Source organism: Balearica regulorum, chromosome 3 (genome assembly GCF_011004875.1).
Source record: "Balearica regulorum gibbericeps isolate bBalReg1 chromosome 3, bBalReg1.pri, whole genome shotgun sequence".
NCBI classification, from domain to species: domain Eukaryota; kingdom Metazoa; phylum Chordata; class Aves; order Gruiformes; family Gruidae; genus Balearica; species Balearica regulorum.
Genome location: NC_046186.1, coordinates 62086852 through 62108103, shown reverse-complemented (window position 1 = coordinate 62108103; position 21252 = coordinate 62086852). Strand labels below are relative to the sequence as shown.

Sequence of the window (21252 nt, the reverse complement as noted above, 5' to 3'; positions counted from 1 at the left end):
TATACATTAAATTTACATCCTATTAATTTATATTTAATCTGATACGTTAGTTCTGGTTCTCAATATCTAATAGTGGAACATGTGAAAGAAGCACTAATTTTGCTTTTTAAGCCTTATTTTTGTCTTTCTTGTTCTACAGAGTATTTTCCATTCAGGTTATTTTGTTAGCAGTGTTAACCATTACTTTAGAGCAAGATCTTTCATTTTTTAATTGTCATCTACCTAGAGATTTTTGCTACATTGCCACTCAATTGTAAAAATTCTAAGTACATGGAAAGACTTAATTTGAGCCCCAACTGAATTTATACTTCTTATAAATTACTTCATTACTTTATCATTTACCTCTGTGGCATCTAGCCAACAGTAAAAATATGAACTTTCCTGAACTTGGCAATCTTGTGTAAAGCAACAAAATCGCCAACACACAACAGAAGATTTGTTTGATTAAGATGACAGAACTGGATACATTAGATAATGACTTAATTCAGACAGATTACACACAGCCTATGGTCCTGAGCAAAGCTGCACAGTCTCAGGGGAAGTCTACAGGGTGGTGTGCTCCACAGCTCATCCCCAAAGGAAGGCTGTAGTATTCTGTGGGTGTACAATACATACCTCGTGATAACAGATCATCTACCAGAGTGTAACACCATGGGAGCTGGAAGCCAAAGTTTTAACCCGTCTCTACTCCCACTGCATCATTTGGGAAGATCAGGTATGGTGAAGGCATAGGCTAAGGGATGCTTTGTGCTACTCTTCTCAAAATAGCCACGAACCTGGACACAGAAAATAAAGACCAAGGACATGGCTCATTAATCCTATATTATTGCTAAACTATGGGACTGCAAGGAAAACACTTGAAAAACATGGAAATGCAAAAATTCATCAGTCTACCACAAAGAAGTACACTTTTCTCCTCTTTCTCAGATAGCCTCATTAGGCTCAGCAGCACTTTTTTCAGAAAACATATGGAGTAGGACCATAGTCTCTCTATGGCAACGGTACCAAGATGGGCTTGTAAATTAGAGGTCATAATCACACATACAATTTTTCAGCTGAGTTCGGGTGGGTAATTTTATTCTCAGTGTTAGCTCTTGTCCTTGAGAATTGTTAAAAACAAAATGAGCTTTGTAAACATGACTGTTGAACATCACAGAGTGCAAAATGTTTTACTAATCAGATTTTTCTTTAACTGCTCTGCATGTTTACACTTAATATTCTGTGAATTTACAGAAAAAGGAAAACCAGGCACTCAAAACCTAAGAAACGGGCTTTGATTGCTAGGTGGCAAATAGCAAGGGGAGAAATAAAGCGAAGAAAGTTAGTCAAAACCTGTTGTAACCATTTGGCCCCAGGAGACACTTAATTTGTTTTTTGTTCCTATTCCAATGTATTATAACATTATTGGAGTTGACTTCATAGGTCAAGTGTCACTAAGACACTGCGTATTTTATTTAGCATTATGGGTTTCAAACCTGCCAGAGAGTCAATATTTATCAGGGACACTCCGTTTAATATTTTGGTTTTCTACATAGCCCAATCCACACTCTAAAATTGAGAACTTAGGCAGTGGTCTGCTCAGTCTACCTCTATCTGTAACTGCTGGCTGCCAAAAGCAAGACAGAACTAGAGTCTTATTAACTTACTATTAAATGTTGTGATTTTTGCAGTTATTGGACTATCCATGACCAAATTCAAGTTTTGGTGGTGGTTCTGGTGCTATTTTGGGACTGTCAGTCCAGGAAATGAAGAATTTACATGTGTTTTTTAATATGCATTATTAAGAAAAAAAAAAATTGAAACTGTTCCATCTGTTTCATGACTATAATCAGGTGAATTCTATTTATTTGCTCAGTCACAGAAATATCAATGGCACTTCCTTTTAAATCTACCACAATTTTGAAATTATTTATTTTTTAGGGGTAGCAAAATGTTTTTAGAAAGAACAAGAATCTAAATTCAGCACCATTCTGATTTGCCTTCATCTTGGTTTTCATTAGCTGCTCCATTTCTTGGGTTTAAGTTGTATTAAAAATGCCAGAAAAGGCCAAGATGATAGAACCTAGTTCTGAGATTTCCAAGTGACCAGATGGAAGAACTAGAAATCTCACCAAAATGCCTGTCCCTTGCCCAACTAATTTTGCAGACTATCTCTTGCCAATACTTACCCAAACTCAGCTGAAATTCCACCTGAAGTCTTTGAAGTCCTTCTGGAAAAGTAATTAAAAAGAGTGACTTGTTAATCACTCATTAACTCACAAGTAACTACTTGAAACCTTATATTGTCACTTGGTTGAATGGTCAATAGGGCTGTTTTCATCTTCCTTGACGTTAGTGTTTTGACATTTGGGATTCTCAGAACCCAACATCAAGATCTAAATTTAAATAACTGTTCTTGGGGTATTTTTCCTCCTGATGAAACAGTCATGTATTTTGACTTCACGATGTTCAGACTTAAAAACATTTGGAGTTCAGCAACTGCATGTCAGAGCTATCTTTGATTGTGCAATGGCAGAACAGCAAGGGCTTTTAGGAAATGGACACAGCACAGAAGCAGGGGAAGCAAAGCCAGTATGGAACTGCCCTGATCCAACCCTTTCGTTGATGGTTTCTTTCAGTGACATGCTGCCCAAAGGAGAGAGAGAGTCTTTGTTATGAAGAGCCATAAGCTTCAAGAGCCCTTTTTTTTTTTTTTTTTGGCTTTGTTTTTAATAGATGTTATCTGATACCACTCAAATATAAGAGGTGAGGGCAGGCAGGAAAAGAGGGTATAAGGATGAGTCATCAGGCAAACATGCCAGCCTTCCTGCCGATCAGAAGAATTCCTCTGAGGTCAGCCACAGAAACCCTCCATCTGTATCAACAGCCCAAGAGAGAGCCAAGAGCACATGAAAAGGGCACAGGAAGGACCTGCAAATTGCAAATGGTTCCTTTTGAGACCTGTCAATACCTTCTCACACAAAACACCATGTGGAAAGGAATCCACAACTGGTGACAGCAGTTGTTAGAGGCAGCATCTTCCATACGCAGCATTGAGGAGAGCAAGAATGCTAAGCAGATGTGATGGTGGTTTTCAAAATATGGGAAGTTATAGAAAAAGCATGTGGGCTCTCATATTTAGCCTTTTTCATAATACAAGAAAGATGATGTGCTGATGAAATCGAAAGGCAGCAGATATGAAAAAAATGGACATATTTTCAGAGTTCCTGATTAACTTGAGGAACTCACTGTCACTACACATCACTGACGTCAGCAGCTTAAACCCAGGCAAATTAGAAAAAAAGTGAAAAACCTGGTAGCTACTCTCATGTCTAGCTCCAGGGACTCCCCATTCTGCAGAATGCATCTGCTCTGCTGAGTGTTTGAACAGCAAATTAGTTAAGATGTTCCTCATAATGTAAGTAAGCAAGGTCATGCTTGCAGAATGGGATCCTCAAGTAGGATTAAAAACTCACTTTAAAAATTGTTATAAAAATGGCGAAGTTATCTGTGAAGACTTCTTTTAGCACTTTGCTACCAAACATTCATTGGACATTGCTGTTGGAAACTTTATTCTGATTTCCTAGGGCAGCCCTTGCCTTCCTATGCTGTTGGATTTCAGGTAGAGGAGGAGTGCTTCTGCTGCTCCTTGCGTGAGTCTAGATGAACAGGCTGGCTAACTGCACAGACATTTACTAAAATCTTAAGAAAAACAAGAGCTGAAATCTATGTTTAATGTTCCAGCTGTGTGCAGATTGAAGAATAAAGTAAAAATTTAAATGAGCTCACCAAAATAATGAAGTCTGGCTGAAAACCAGCTGGGCAAGAACAGTTTAAAATCTGGAGTTACTCTGAGTACTGAATCTGATTCCAGTAAAGCTTTAGTATGATTCCAGCAAAAATCCAATTTCCCTGCTGTTGTTTTCTCTGGGAACTACTTTTTAAAACCAGTTGTACCCATGCCATCCCTTCCAGAAAATGGTTTGAAGTGGATATAAATAAGGATAAGATTTTTACTACCATTTTCCTTTTTGAATGTCCTGATAATTGGTGCAAGCTTTACAAGCACAAGACAGAGTTGATCCCCCCACCCCTGCAATTGCTTTTATTTATCCAAAAACTCCTATCAATCAAAAGAAATGAAAACAATTACTGGTATCTAAAAACCAATCTAAATATAACACTCCTCTGCAAAACAGAACAACAGGGGGTTGTGTTTGAGTCAAATTTGGGCCTCCAGATCACAGTAAGTAGGCACTGCCCTAAGATTAGGCACGTTTCAGAAGGAGCACAGGTGCTGACTTACCTGAAATGTTTGGCATTGGTTTGAAATGAAGGATATATACAAACAGGTGAGTTCTATGCAGTTAATGTGGATTTATGCACCAGAATAACTTGACTAGGACAAAGCTGAATGTCAAATCCACAGTGTACTAAAAATACTTGGATACATCAGGGGTACTTAAAAACATACTGCGTGTAAAACCCCTGATTTACCTATGCAGAAGAAAAAGTTCTTTGTAAAGTGAGTTGATGCAATAGATACTTCTGCCAAGAGGATCCCTGAGCTAAGATTGAGCAACAGATTGGTCTCAAGAAAGTCCCATTAACATGATAAAGAACTCATTTTTGATGTCCACAGTACATGAAACTGCAAGGAAATATCCCCCCAATAACTTCAAATCAGTATATTGTTCAGTAGTGATTACAGGGTGATATGAAGCATTCCAATAAATTGTGAAAATGTTGGCAGACATAAAAGTGTATTAAACAGAAAAGCGAAAAAAGAAGAAGGGAAAAGTCTTCTTTTTAATGTTGTGATCACAGAGCCGACAGAGCAGTGCAATAAAACTTTCAGTAATAACAACCAATGAAACGTTTGTGAAAAACTATTTGACATGTTGTAGGTCAAATGACAAAGACAACACAGAGCACAGGAAAAGAAATGCCCGATCTGTGACGTTAGAAGAATGTTGTTACAGTTTGTAAAGCAAGAACAAATAGGGGGTGGAATAAATTAGCCACACTGGAAAGGAAGAAAATCCCATACAGCAAATGGCTTTGAAATATGGAATTATTGTGACTGTCGCCAAGTCAAAGAAAAGGTGACACGGAGTTATTGCATAGCCGGTGCAGAAGTGGGAGTTCTCCTGAAAGCACACTTAGATATGAGCTGACTAGAGAATTCATTTTATTCCAAACTAAATGAATGCCTAGTACAACATAAAAGACTACGAAAATGAAGCCCTTTTGATAAATCACCAGTGCATGTTGTTGGTAGATTAGACCATATGCTCACATGAAGGAAAAACATTGCCCAGAACTATTTAAATTGCTACCATTACATCAGCCCCAAATTATAAAAATAGCAGAGAACTCTTTATAGATAAAGTCATTCTTAATTCAGCATAAGGAAAATGGATTGCACAAAAAAATTATTGCAACAGAAAACGGGCTTTTATTGCCCCCCCAAGGTCTCGGGATATTAGCAGGGGCTTAGTGAATGCAATCATGGAACAAAAATGCAAGCAATATATTTGCCAGGAAGCATCCCATTGACATTGCTACCAAATTTGGAGATGGCCTTGGAGCAAGAGCTGGAAAATTGAAAATAAATAAAAAGGAAACGTCATTCTTAAAAAGAAAATGTCTGAAAATACGCAACTGATTGGAGCCATTGAAAACACTCAGAACATCACAAAATGGTCACATGAGAAAGCCAAGGTTAGTTTCGATACTTCAACATTTTAGAGAAAGAGATGCTCTTTTACACAAAGAGGCAGTGATGACACAAAAATCAAATGATACTACATTCGAATACAATAGAGATAGTGATTTTAGTCACATTTTCCACAGAGAAGTGAAACAGAGTTGGAATGAAAACAGTCCAAAAATGGGCCATTTAAAAAAAAAAAATAGTTTTTGCATCCATTTTATATTTATTTTTTCATAAAATAGCCAATGACATTTTAAACATTATTTACATTTTTCCTTTAAAAATTTTCATAACTTTTAGAATATTAAATTATTTATTGGAAGGGTAGTTTTCATCTCAGAAAAAATAATTTTTGGCTGCACAAAATGTTAAAGAATTTTGGAGATAATTTCAGGAGCCATGTAGACAAATATTTCATACAATGTTATGGGGAAATAAAATGGGTCATTTAAGTAGTAGGAAATAGGGAACAACTTTATCACTGCTCTTTTCCATGAAATATTCAAGGAACTCTAGCAGACAAACAAGAGGTGCATTCTGTTCTCAAAATATTACTCTGTTCCCAAAGTTTCAATAAGTCAAATCGTCACTCTGTGATTACTTCTTCCCCCACCTCTTGTCTGCGTTCTCGATATGGATCATATGCTCTGAGACAAGATTTGATCCTTATGAAATTATACGATATCTGTCACAGAAACCCTCCAATATTAAGTGCAAACTAAAAAGATGACAGCAAAAGAGAGTCATAAAAACACCTTCTTCCGTATGCCAAATGCCAGGTGTGCAATGACAAACATGAAAATTTCCATTGGCTAGTATTGTATTGCAGTTGCCCTCATGACAAATTCCCCAAAACCCTGTAAAATATGCAGAAAATAGCCAGTGCCTTAGTAAATAACTCAGTGTAAACACTTTCATTTGTGAAAAGCAGATGTGTTTCTCACAATTGGCATCATGGAAGAATAATATCAGACACCTAGCCATGAAGTGGAATTTCTTCAGGGTTTATCAAGGCAATTGGAAAGAAGCAGCTTTTAGAGTAGGACATCAGAGCGGGCAGTAAGATGAGATCACAGGGGAAAACAGGTATTTCACTGCATTTTCTGCAGGGCACGTGTGCAGAAAACAATTTGAGGAGTATGAGCCTCAGGACAGAAGGAGGCAAGAGGCTGGGTACTGCTCTCTTCATTGCCAGTGAGGGAACAGAAAATAACCAAAAGTAATTGAAAATACTTATGTTAATACACAGCAAACCCTGAGAGCTTTTTGTAGTCTAGTATTTATCAAAAGAATAACCCCATGTGCTTTGCCATTTTGGCTTCTCTGCCAAGTTTAGCTGAAGCTAGTCCAGAAAAGCTAGGGAAGCTCATATCTAGTACTTCTAGCTGTCTTTCTTGACGATGAAAGAGCAAAAACAAGAGCAATGTTCTGACATCAAGAAAGGCTTTTTTATTTATAGACTTGTTTGTTTGTTCCACAGGTGCTACTCATGTAGCCATGTCTCATCATCAGAAAAAAAATATGAGAAAGGAAAAAAGGACTCCTACTGATGAAAATAATATTTTTTCCCTTGCAGTAGCTGATTTTCTCTGAGGTCAGCCAGGTATGTGGGACTTTTTGTTTTTCCCACAGTACTGTGATTTGCTTCCCGTTGACAGGAAATGTTAACTTTTGTAGTAGAAATACAATTTTGCTTTGGAAATTGTAATATAACTAGTGCCCTGAATCAGATTTTGTTTGAATTGGTGTAAATCTGGAATAGTCCCAGAAATAAAAGGCTGAAAAAAAATTACAGAGAAAAACATATTTGCTACAATTTGGAAGTCTCACCTCATAATTTGTTAATTATGTGCAGTAGTTATGCCATGTGCAGTAACCTGAGCTATAAGTCAAAAGCAAATAGTACTTTTTCAAGAGCAAATAGTGCTTTTAAAACCATGCATAGGGACTTAGTTTAGTAATCTTGACGGTAGAGAGGCTCTAAAATATTCACCACCTCCATAAACTAAATGCATATTTAACAAACAGGTTCTACAAATATCAGTAAGTAATCATGTTCAAATGAAGGGAACAAAATAGATTAGATTTATCAGGATTTAATAAAGAATGCATAGCGTAGAAAGCTGATGGTTTTCCAGAGCCAGCCAGCTACCGTGTATCCTTGATGTCTGTCTAACCAGCGCCATTATAAAAAAAGCTACAGTCTCATCTTCAAGAATTTAGTGGGAATGTGTCAAGAAAATTTCTCAGGTGTTCCAGCCACGCAATGCTCTGAAAAGATCTTTCCTGGCAGTCTGGAAACACAAACAGGAAGGTATTTGTGAGAGAATGGGATAGCTGCTGGTTTGTTTTTTTTAAAACTCTCTTTACTGCACATGTTCAGTTTCCAATTTGTGAAGCCAGCAGCAGACAATAGAGGAGCTACTCTACTCTACAGAAACAGAAAGGAAAGATCCCAGGTGCTAAAATGGGCATAATGGAAACCAGAAACATTCACGTTCCCAGATATGGTAATTTCTCTAGCAGAGGTGGCATCTCTATCAGAGCAAACAGATCGATTGTAAAAACAAGGCCTCTCTTTAGGTTGCTGCACCTGGTGGTCATATATTTTCTTCCACACATTATGCTGGTCAGTACTTTCATTCCACACAGTCATTATTTTCATCACACACTGCAGTTTTTTTCCAGGGTGGCTAGGCAAGGTGTTAGTTGGGACACATTATCAAACATTTTAGACTAATACATATTTAACATATTTTTCATTAGTCATTGGAAGAGATCAGTAAAGATCAGTAATTTGGAAGGCATGTTTTTACTGTGAAAATAAAAGAAGATATTCCATGCACAGGAAAAGCATGTTCAAACCTTTGCCTTGGACTTCCCCATGCTACCTTGAAGCCCCCTCTTCTCAGATGCTTCTACCCCTCATTGAGCCTCCTTGGCGGCCCCTCTTCTCCCTTTGTCCTCCTGTAAGCAAGGTAGCTTTTCTCTGCAAGTTCCCAGCAGCTGACTTATTTTTTTGGCACAATTCCTGCTACTGATTTCACTCAACAGCTATTCTGCACTCTTGTTGCAGACACAATGGGCATGTCTCAAGTGAATTTAAACTTGCAATGGTTCCTGAAGCACCTAGGGCTTAATTGGTTCCCTATTTGAAACCCTCAAGAGGACAGAGCACATTATGAATCACCTCAAGATGTCCATTGCTCTGATCCTCAGCCTAGGGCTGCACAAATCCTCCACGTGAAGCTCTCCTGAAATAGAAAGACAGTTTTCTGTGCAAGGCGAGCCACACAAAACCCAAGGAACATATCACCACAGTCATTGATTTCTTTGGCATACAAGAAAAACTTTTCTCCTGTATCTGTACAGTTCTCAACATCCTAGTAGCTTTATAAGACTTTTTTCCTTTTTGCGGGAGACTGTAGTCTACAGAGAGAATTTAATATAATGCTGTCAGGTTTTTACTAATGAAAACAAAATAGTGAAGCAGCCCTTCCTCCATCTTCGTCACTCAATGATTTTTTTATACCTAAATGCCAAGGTGAACGCGTCTGAGATTAGGTTATTTTGTTGTTGTCATTAGTTGACTACCACTTCATTTTGTCTATAACCCCTATCCAATTTGCTTCTGTCCCAACTGTGCTTCACCAGTCAGACGCTCTCTGCTAGTGAAGACTTCTCAGCCAACACAAGCAGTCTGCAGGGTCATGTTTAATATGCTTGCCCTGGTCTGCTTCTCATTACCCAGGGAAAGTAGTTCAGGATAACTGCTCTGTGATGCATCCCAACAGGAACCGGCTACATATTTGTGCTTCAGCTCACGATCTTAATTTCACCATTTTAAATATATTGTGCTAATATTCATTCCCTGAAGACTTGTTAAGTTGCCCTCCAAAGTTTCAAACTACTGCTATATTAGATTGTTCAAAATTACATGAAGTTCGTATTTCAGATACTTCAGGGTTTTTTATATATTTAATGTAATTAGCACAAAGAAAAAGAGTGAAAATACATCTCTGGAGAGTTTAAAGCAGTTACACCAGAGATGAATTTAGGCCCAATTTCTCCAGGGAAAACTGGTGATGAGCAGACAAAGAGTGTGTTCCTTATACAAATTCTTTGACGTTTCACTGAACAGTCAGCTATATGGTTCAGAATGCAATTCCTGTTTAAAGACTAACACCAAATCCTATTCTGTCCTGTAAAAAGGTGAGGTTTTTTGCAAAATTTTCCTGAAATCTAGAGATATTAGTAGAAAACGAGCCATTTAAGCATTTGTGTAGCAGTCATACATATGCAATATGTATACAGAAAATACCATGTATGTATTCTGAGGGAGACAAATTGTGTTTTCTGCTTTAAAATAATCTCTCCAACATTTTTGACATGCCAGGATGTTAAAAAGTGTTGCTTTTTCTGATGAGCAAGGGAAAGTACTAAATGGATGCAATGCCCTTCTCCTAACTGTTGATCCCATTTATTTTGTGCATAAGGTAGAAAGAAACCTGTTTTCAGAAAATGATAACAGCTTTGGAATGGAGTTCAGCTGCTAGTCATGCTTACCGGCTGAAAGAGTTTTCAGTCCATTTGATACAACAATAATAGTCAAAGTTAGGGAACCATTTTTCTCTCTCCTAAATATGTCCTAGCACCAGCATGATTTTAACAAGACAGCTCTTCGTTTTTATTTCTTTCACTCATTCCTTGGGTTTGTTGCCAAGAGCAACACAAAGAATGCACCAGGGTGTCATAATAATCCTCCATTAAATCCCTAGTATTTAAATTTTAATGCTATAATTCAACAGCTGACAAAAGCCCATTGAGCAGGTCTAAGGAGAGGAAAAGAGCTGGTCCCATTTTCTCAGGGGGTGATGCTATAGCAACATGGAATGAATTTGGGGTCAGGGAACAAGCTGTCTCCAAGCTTTGTTTGCATTTCCTGGCTAAAAGTAGAATCTGGTGTTATAAATTTTACCAAAATAAGTGGTTATTTGGAGCTGCATGAAGATCGTTCACTCTGTAAAAACCTTTGCCTTGCAAAAAAAGAGCGGAGACAACAAAACCAGCAGCCAGAAGGACAACAAACTAACAGACTATTTTAGAAAGTGCCAGCCTAAGAATTATTTCACAGTCCCTCTTCCTTCTCCGGTTTCCCTACCTTCCAGTGCAAACCCTGCACCAGAACTTGAAATGATGCAACACACTAAGTCCATTTTAAAGGAATAACACAAAGACAGCAAAGTCAATAACGGTGGAACAGAGACCTCTTATAATCATCAAAGACCTCGGGAAGTCTGGTATGTCATTTGTTATGCTTAGCTGTCCCCACACTGAAGGCTTTTGTGCTCTGGGGAATGTTGTTTGGTGGAGACAAATGAATACACCTGGAAGACAATTGTCCATTGTGCAAAAGGCTGCTCCTCGGCACCCCGCCGCTCTCCCCTCCCAACACCCTCCTCTTTGCTCAGAGCCCACATTGCTGTGCGGCAGTTTTCAAAGTTGGTTTTAGTGGGGATTAGAGCTCAGGGTGTCTGTAGGTAATACTGTATACTGGCAATTTCTGTGGGTTTCACTGTATTGTGAGGTAGATTTTAAAAAAGAGGGCTGATGCATTCTTCTTCTCATTTAAAATAATCAGAGATTCATTAAATAATAGTGATATAATGAGATATAAAAGATTAGAAATAACGAGACATACAATTCTCTGTGTGGCGATACAGATTTTGTCACTGAAGAAAACTATCAATGTTTTATTGTATTTGAGATCATTGAGCTTCTTTCTCTGTTTTTCCACTTTGAAATCCATTGCTGATCACCTGTACCCAGCCAGCTCCCTGGCTGCTCCGCTGCTGGAGCTTGCTGCAAGGACCTCTCAGCTCTGGCACTTGTTCAGGCTGTGAGATAAAGGACACGTCAGCACGGGGAGTACGGATGTTAACAGCCTGATGTAAGGTGGGTGGAGTGTGTTTGGTAGGTGAAGTGATGTGATGCGGCCGGGGTGGATGAAGGAGGAACTGCTGTGACAGTAGGGAGGAGAAGCGAGATAGATGGTTTTGAGGCCTTTGAGAGGCATGTCTATAGGAAAGAGCAGGATGAGTAGGAACTGGCGGAGCAGCAGCCCCGCTTGCAGCTGGTGTGTCTGATAGCTGCTTGGTCCCGCCGGTGTTGGCGGTGGAGTACAAGACACCTGGAGTAGGGGGGAGACTGCCTTGAACCGCAGTGCCTGCACATCTTACCGATGGAGTGGCATTTTCTATCTTTCATGCAGATCCCTCTGATGAGGGTTTCATGCACAGTGAGAGGGTTAGGAAGCCTTTCTCCTTCCACCCGCCACCTCCAGAGCTCAGTAGCAAAGGCTTTCTACAAGAAAAACAGGGCTATGTAACATCTTCCTCTGTGATTCCCAACCTTTCCTCCTGCCTGCTTCCAGATGGGGGAAGCCACCGGGGAGTCAGTGAACCACTCCTCTCTTCAGCATACCTCTGTGACAAAACAGTATCTCCCTTATTTTGTCTATCAACAAATTCATTACATCAAATTATTGTTTCTCCAAGACTGCATTTCAGACTTACATAGGCCAAACTTGCATTACAGGTGCTACATGCAATGCATGTGACTGTCACTAGGCTGTCTGTAAGTGGTACATCTGTTTCTGATCTGCACAGTGTACACATCCATTTTTTGTCCACTGTTTTACCAATATTATTAAGCTGCTCACTCACAGTCATTTAAAAACAGAGCACCTTGTGCCTGCATTTTCTTTCCCATGTCTGTGAATTGCTTTCTAGTTTGGTTTTGCTGTATCTAAGATGAACAGATTTTATGAAAATTCCATTCTTTCAGCCTATAAAGAACTGTGTTTCAATAGAAAAGCTGTGAGCACTGGAGCCCCACTCCAAAAGAGTTCAGCTCACTTGACTTCAGGGTCTTTAGAGCAGGAATGATTCCTGTCAGCCTGCTGGATCTAAAAGGGAAGCAGTTCATGTGCAAACAGCTTTCCATCATTATCCTGGGAAGAATCCCACTGGGAGAATAAAGAGTAGCCATAGGAGAAAATTTTTGCAGTAATGGCATGTCATTCCCTTGACTCTCTGCTGAAGTGTTCACTTCTGTTATAGCTCAGGCAAGAAATATGATATCTTATTGTCTGAGATTTCCAGGCAAGCATTCCTGAATGGAGTGCAGTTTTCATTGGGTAATAATCTATGGGACTATCCAAGAGAAAACAAAAAATTCCACTGTCATAACTTTAAAGCCTGGCAAACTATAAACCGTGAAGATCTTTTGTTATATATTTTTTATTTAATGTCCTTTGTGTGACTGAACTGATCTACATAGAGACCTTACTGGATTTATATATTACCCTCACTGATTTCGGTAATTCCAAGCAATGAAGAAGAGAGGCAGAGTTTTGGAAGGTTTACCAAGGCTTTGGAGCACCTTTTCTGTTCTGGAATTGTGGATTCTGTGGATAAAATGAAAGTCTCTCAGTCTGAATCAGGGAGCCCCTGATCTTCTGCAGTAATCACCTGTTGCTCTGAAATTACCCCATCGCAGTATAAATGCTGCCACAATGTGACTAAACCTGGGATTCACTCCGAGTCAATTCTTCACTGAACAGCATTTCACTATTTAAGTGCAGATGCTGGTCTGCTAGTCTTGGTGCACAACAAGGTGCTTGGAGGAGCGGCGTGCTCAGGCCTCCAGGATGCCGAACACACATATGAAACACTTACTGAAAATGCCAGCAATCAACCCTTAGAAAAATGCTGCTTGAAGACTTCCTTATTCTACAGCACTGCTGTTGGCAATAGCTTGTAGTATCAGCAAATACAAATGGCTTCAGTATAAACCAGATATACAGGTGTTGAAGAAGGAGAGTTGAAACTGAAACAGAATGGACCAAGATGAATCAACACCGAAAACAGGGCTCACTGCATTTATGACACTGGCTGTGTCTATTAACGGCTTTAAACTAAAAGAGAGTAGATTTAGATTAGATATAAGGGAAAAATTCTTCACTGTGAGGGCGGTGAGGCACTGGAACAGGTTGCCCAGAGAAGCTGTGGCTGCCCCTGGAAGTGTTCAAGGCCAGGTTGGATGGGGTTTTGGGCAACCTGGTCTAGTGGAGGGTGTCCCTGCCCATGGCAGGGGGGTTGGAACTAGATGGGCTTTGAGGTCCCTTCCAATCCAAATCATTCCATGATTCTGTGATTCTATGCTCGTTTTACACACCAGGATTTGTTATGGCGAGACATGCATCAGCCTCAGTCTAAAGGGACCTAATTTTGGCAGTACAATATTAGACTCGTGCTGAGCTGTAGGTGCAGAGCTGAGCTCTGAAACTGCAGTGGCTGTATTTCAATTACCTCCACTTCCAGTTTGTGCAGGGTACAAATATCCTTTCATGCTAAAGACAAGTCTGCTCCTCACTGTCTGTGGAAGTCCCTTTTCCCATCCCATGTGTATTAATTTTAGTTCTGTTTAAGATCTCCTTTACCCTTTTTTAAAGGTATCAAGATTTGGCTAGGGAAATGAAGTGGCCATAGCTGTAAAAATTTTTTCTGTGGCTTTATCCAGGAAATTTTATCAAGTAATTCACTGTGAGGATTTAAAAGAGAAATAGAAAGATCTGTTAGAACTAATCAAGAATATGTAGGAGCTCTTCTTCCTCAATAGTATTAATAATTTCAGTGTCAAAGAACAGTGAGCTCACTGTCACAGATCAGTCTCTCTTGTGTAGGTACATAAGCATTAATAAGAACATACTAAAAATGGAGAAGTAGAAGACGTAAGACAGTTCCCGGTGTAATGCTTGGTCGTATAGAAGGCTGGCATTAGGGCTCACAGTTACTGTGACTGCAACACTGCTGATTTCTGCAAATGACAAAGTCCAAGTACTAAAAAGTCTAGAACTGTTGTACTAGAACTCAAAGGAAAAAAATCTTATTATTCTTTGAACATTTTCTTCAGTGCTCACATACAGCTTCAGAAGAAAATCGTGCATTTATGAAGCATTTCCAAAACTCCTGTCATGGTTCCATGATACTGACCCGTTCTTTGGCTGCTCCTATGAGGTGTTAGCTCTGGGTCTAATTATTCCCAAAGGTGTTCCCATCAAAATAACTGATTTCTCTTTTTGAAAGACCCAATCTCTTTAAGAGAAAACAAGTCGTAGGGAAGACAATGGATAGTATACATGTAAAGAAAATGATGCCCAGAATGAGGGCGGCTCGGAGTTCACAGTCAAGGGCTCTCAGAATCTACCTAAGTGGCTTCCTTCAAGTTTTCCATGGTCCACTACATATGGTTATCAGAGAAAAGAATCCTCTTGCTAACAAAGGCCAACTAGAATCAAATCTGTAATCACAAATATATCCTTGTGCTTTCTGTTCTTTATTTCCAATCTCCATGACAAGCTGACTTACTTCTTTGGGCAAACAAGTGTGAAAATCTAGCTGGGAGACAGAAAGAGACCTCCTTCACTCTGAAGGTGCTGCTGAAGCATGTGGATGTTCCCAAAGAAAGACTATTCTCCTTGTAAGTTCATGTGAGAGTGGCTCTGTGCTCTGACCCTCCCCAGATTCCCATAAAGAAAACTGACCGAGTCTAACTAATAGAGATCAGAAGGTATCAATAATATCTTTCTAAATTAGAGAAAGCAAGGAGGCTGGTGAGATTAGAGGCAGGACATTTACCTGGTGGCACATAATCAATAAACATGTGGTGCTACTTTGCTCAGGAAGTCTGACCTACTCTTTAACATGTGGACCAGCTGAGAAAAATCCATAGTGAGAGTGATTTGGGGTCTTCTAAAAATGCCAGAGGTGAGAAGTCTGGAAATTCATAGTCACATAGCTTGCAGAACAGAAGATTGAGAGGAGATATGATAAAAATCTTCAAACAAATCTCAAGTTATTGTAGAGAGGAAGGGGATATTCAGTTGTCCATGCCATTGCTAGGCTGAAAAAAAATCTGTGACTTCAACTGCAGCAAGGGAGTCCATACTGGAGATACACTGAATATTCTTACAATAAGGCTAATGAAGGACTAAACCAGATTATCTGGGAAGTTTTGGGAATCTCCATTAGTGGAGGTCTTAGAAAACATAATACTCAGACATTTGCCAGGTGGGACATAAGCATACCTGATCCTGCCTTGAGGCTGGACCAGGTGAATTCTCTTCCTATGATTCTATGCTGTTGTGGGTCTTTTTAACCTCAGCATTGAATAGGTGTTTATATGGTCTGCATTGTTTAATGGCAGGCTTGTAGCTTAGAGTACCTCATGCCTTTATTCAAACAGCAGAGCCTTTCTCTAATCATTTTCTTACTATTCTTCTGTTTTAACTCAGTTCCTCCTGGTTAAGGCTGGAAACAACATTACTGTACTTTCACCATCTTGGTGGTTACATAAATTTTTACATTTCGGGAATGAATTTGGGACCTTCCCGTAGCCTGTGGATGTGAAATACATAATCCTGATCCACTTCCTAAGCCATCAGAGACCATTTTTCAGGGGAAATATGTACAAATTTTTCCCAACTAGAGATGAATGATGGCAAAGGAATAGGGTATAAAATATCTCAAAGAGAACAAGAAGCATATTACCCCCTTTTTTTCAGTTTGTTTGGAATTTGTTGGTGATAACTGTGGCCAGTTAAACAGCAGTCTCCTGATGTTACTTTTCTGTCAAAGAAAAAGAAAGTTATTTCCCATTATGAAATGAACAGATGCAAGTTGCACCCTGGAAACTGAACCTCAGGTCAAACAAGTACTTCTTCAGAGTAAGCAGTACAAAAATTAAATAACAATAACTTAAATTACATTCCTGCTTCAACAAAGCTGGGATTTTTTTACCCTTTTCTCAGAGCCAATGCATTTGTTAGCTGACAGTAAGTTTCTATGAGGAAGATGCGAAGTTTTTGCAGTATTGCAGGCACGTAATATTTTGCTATGTGTTAGCCCTGTTAATGAAAGCTGATTTGGTTCCCTGTCTGTATACTAAGGGCAATCATGGACTCAAATCACTCCTAACAATGACTACTCCTGTGTGGCTACAGAAAGTGCTCCCATATTTCCATCTGGGAAATCCTGGACTGGGATATATGCACGCATGCACTGCGCAGATGGCTAACAAATGCAGTCAGAAAGGGGTTTGGCTTCATCAGACTAGACGCAAAGATTGACTCCTTAGAGTATGTGCAGTGACCCCAGGGTGTCTGTAGAGTCAACTCACACCAGTGCTCCAGCCACTGGTCCAAGACCTCTGTTATTGGCTGGATGGTTGCACTCAAAGAGTTGTGGTCAATGACTCAATGTCCAAGTGGAGAACGGCGATGAGTAGTGTTCCCCAGGGGTCAGTACTGGGACCAGCACTGTTCAACATCTTTGTCAGCGACATGGACAGTGGGATTGAGTGCACCCTCAGCAAGTTTGCCAATGACACCAAGCTGTGTGGTGTGGTCAACGTGCTGGAGGGAAGGGATGCCATCCAGACGGACCTTGACAGGCTGGAGAGGTGTGCCCATGCAAACCGCATGAAGTTCAACAAGGCCAAGTGCAAGGTCCTGCACATGGGTTGGCGCAAAACCAAGCATGACTATAGGCTGGGTGAGGAATGGATTGAAAGCAGCCCTGAGGAGAAGGACTTGGGGGTATTGATTGATGAGAAGCTCAACATGAGCCAGCAGTGTGTGCTTGCAGCCCAGAAAGCCAACCGTGTCCTGGGCTGCATCCAAAGAGGTATGACCAGCAGGTTGAGGGAGGTGATCCTGCCCCTCTACTCTGCTCTTGTGAGACCCCACCTGGAGTACTGCATCCAGTTCTGGGGGCCCCAGTACAGGAGAGACATGGAGCTGTTGGAGAGAGTCCAGAGGAGGGCCACGAAGCTGATCAGAAAGCTGGAGCACCTCTCCTGTGGGGACAGGCTGAGAGAGTTGGGGTTGTTCAGCCTGGAGAAAAGAAGGCTCCAGGGAGATCTAATTGCGGCTTTCCAGTACCTGAAGGGGCCTACAGGAAAGATGGTGAGGGACTGTTTATCAGGGAGTGTAGTGACAGGACAAGGGGTAATGGGTTTAAGCTGAAGGAGGGTCGATTTAGATTAGATGTTAGAAAGAAATTCTTTACTGTTGGGGTGGTGAGGCACTGGAACAGGTTGCCCAGAGAGGTTGTGGAGGCCCCCTCCCTGGAAGTGTTCAAGGCCAGGTTGGATGAGGCTTTGGGCAACATGGTCTAGTGGAGGGTGTCCCTGGCTGCAGCAGGGAGGCTGGAACTAGATGATCTTTGAGGTCCCTTCCAACCCAAGCCATTCTGTGATTCTGTGATTCTATGACACACAGCAACCTACCAAGAGCTACTGCTGTTATCTGGTCTTGTGGCCAGACACTCCCTAGACCCTCTGGACAAATGACCACATCCCTTTTTCCCAATCAAATTACATTTTGGGCTGTGTTAAAAGAGGGAACATGTCAGACAAAGCAGGGATAGCTAGTTGCCCTAGACAAAGAGGGGAAAAAAATGTCTGAATTCCTGCTTGACTGTATGTGTCTCAGCCTACACAGTAATTAACTGTCACAGGGCCAAAAAAAAAAGTTCCTATTTTCACATCATTGCACAAATGTCCACATAAATCATGTATTACTTGGTTTTCTTTGGAGTATCCTTTTAGAGATCAATTAACTGTTTTTAAAGAGAACTGATCAGAATAAACATTCTCATCTTAAATGGTGAGCATGTCTTCATAACAAGACCTGAAACTAGTAAGGAATAATATAACATTGTCAGCTGAAAATGACAGTCTTTAACTTAATTTCTAACAGTAGCTCCCATTCTCCCCATCTCGTCTAGAGGCAGAAAAAGAACTGGGGTCTTGCCCTCCCTTTAACTCATCTCCATTTGTAGAAGTACTGCTGGAGCATAATAAACATCCTACTTAAGTTCAGTAGGAAAACTAGTTTTCTGTGCTTTATATTGAAAAAGTCATTGTGACAGTGTGAACAAGCAAATGAACCTGCCAGAAACCTAAGAGAGTCTGTTGCTGTGATGTTGCAACCTTTAAAGCCAAGTGATATGTTTTTCTTCAGCTTGGTCAGTCCAATTATCAGATTTTAGGAAGTCTTCAGATTTTAGTTTTTCAGCTGCTGTCCAAGCTTTGCATGTTTATCCTTACATAGAGACAGTTGAACCAATCATCTTCTGAAATGAAATTATGAAAGGAATAGTCATGCCAAGTCAGATTCCAAGGGTTTCTGGTTTGTTGGTTGGGGTTTTTTTTATAAATTATTTTCACACACAAGAAAAGATGAGCCACACACAAGAGCTGTACTCTGCAGCTGGATCTGCTTCCAAGTCTGAATCTGAAGGTGGGATATGGACTCTGGATATTTTTAGCCACAAAATATGCGAACCACAAAAGTATGTAAACTACACGCATATATTTGCCTGTTCTTTTCAAAGGAATTCTCTTCATTGCAGTAAAAAAATATTGCCCACAGAAAATTGGCAGAGCAGTAGCCCGTGTCCCAGCAGATGCCTATGGAATGTTCCTGACTGCTTTGCATGCTAAAATGTGTGGCTTTATAAACAGTGTTAAAATATTCAACTCTAGTTAAAAAAAAAAATAAAAAAACCCCAAACATGAATATATTCCTCCAAAGCACGTGTAGTATGGACAATAAACAATGTGCTAATAACTTGGCCATTCCCTAAATGCTTTTCTCATCTGCTGCTTTAAAAATGCAACCAGAGTGGGCCCAGTTAGGTCAAACAGGACTATTTGCTAATTAAAGTAATACTGGGGGAGAGTGTGCTTGACGCAATATTGTGCTTATTCATCAGCAACTTCATATCTAATTATGAGCATAGGTCTAGATTCAGGAAAGCACTTAGATGAACACATAGGCCAGTTTCTCTTCAAGACAGCGTATAAATACATGCTGTATTTTAGCTAGGTATCGGTGCCTGGTTTTTCCTATTAGCTAATTCTAATTACTACTTTGCTTAAGGTGTAGTTTAAGCTCTTTGAATGATTCTTTAAAGCATGCTTAGTCCTCCTAGACATGGAGACTTAAGGAGAATTCAGGCTGTTTGAGTATAGTTCAGAATGATCAACTTTAAGTAGGTACTTCAATCAAATGAAATTTTAAGATATGCTTAAAGTAAATCATGTTGTTAGTTATCTTTCTGAAGAGATAATTATTTTTATTAAAATAATTACACACACAACTCATAGAGCTTTCGTTACTTTAATATCTTTCATCTGATAATCTAAAAATATTTTTTAAAGGAGTGTGAATTAAACTACTAAATATTGCTCTGAAATGAATAATTGAAAACCCTGAATTCTTAATATTCTTAACAAGGGGTACATTAAATTCCCCTTGTCTTTGAGGAATAGTAGTGATTGAATCTGCATTTTCTGAAATTAGCTATTTGAAAGTATTCTACATTTGCTCTGAACTGGGTTAATCTTCATCACACCGCTTGATAGTCTAGGTCCTAAATTCAACTACTTCCTAAATAAAATGGTTTGCTGCAGTCATATGGTATTTCTGTACCTCAATGGAATGCCTGCCTGTCATACACAATTGTCAGTTGTGAATGGTCATCCTCTTTCCAAGGTTTTTGTTACTCACCACTTCTTGCCCCCCCATTCACCATTTGTATGTCACCGTTTGTACAGATTTACCTATTAACTCTGAGCTGACAAGTCTGCCTGAGAAAATGTCTCCCTTTTTCCTTCTCCAGCTTATTTCAGTTTGGCATTTCTTTTTTTTTTTTTTTTTTTTTTTTTTTTTTTTTTTTTTCCCCAGACTTTGCATCCTGAATGGCTCAAGGTCAACTCAGGCATAGTCTAGCTAAACCCAATCCTTTTTATCTTACCTCCAAAACCCTTTCCACTCCCATTTTCTATGGCTGCCAAGAACACCATTCTCCTTGTCATCCAAACACACAATCTTTGATTTTTCTTTTGACTTTGCTCCTCAGACTCTGACTATAAGTAAACAGTCAGCCACACACAAATTATTTAGTACAACTTTGCCACAGGGTACAAATATCTTTTCCTGAAATTAAAAATTTTACATAGCTTTGTCCTGCTTATATTTTTAAAGTATCTCCTTTAGTCTTGTTTTTAATTTAATAGCTCACTTTTAAGTAAAATTCCTCATAAAATTATTTTTTTCTGTCACTTTTAAGAAGAGTTTACTACAACAGCAATTGTAATAATGATGGCAATAATAATGGAATCAATATATAGCAATTCCAAACCCATCTTCATAATTCCTTTTCTTCCTCCCACATTTCCCTTAATTATTATTATTATCTTTCACATAATAAAAATAAAGATTGTTGAAGGTTCAGGTCAGGTACTTTGTCTTTCTTTTCATTCAGCAAAGTTCTGGTAATATGTGTGCATGTGAAAATACAAACAATATAAGAAACTCTTTGGCAGCTAGGTTTCAGTGGTTAGCGTGCGTCTTTGGAGCTGACTCTGTGCCAAGGGAATCTGTCCTTGATGTGGAAACAGTTTTGTTGACTTCATAATGCTTCTTT

The 21252-nt window shown here is 39.5% G+C and overlaps 2 long non-coding RNA genes across 2 annotated transcripts in view; one reads left to right on the top strand and one right to left on the bottom strand.

Moving 5' to 3' along the window:
- Positions 1 to 549: 549 nt before the first annotated feature.
- On the bottom strand, positions 550 to 8892 carry LOC142600997 (uncharacterized). The gene is made up of 3 exons (XR_012834540.1): positions 8587 to 8892; positions 2169 to 2210; positions 550 to 776 (listed from the first exon to the last, which is right to left on the bottom strand). It is a non-coding gene; the product is annotated as an uncharacterized LOC142600997 (long non-coding RNA).
- The window catches only part of LOC142600996 (uncharacterized), a 29746-nt gene continuing 15673 nt past the window's right edge, over positions 7180 to 21252 (top strand). The window contains exons 1-2 of the long non-coding RNA XR_012834539.1: positions 7180 to 7298; positions 11525 to 11650. This is a non-coding gene — a long non-coding RNA (uncharacterized LOC142600996). The remainder of the gene's footprint in view (positions 7299 to 11524; positions 11651 to 21252) is intronic.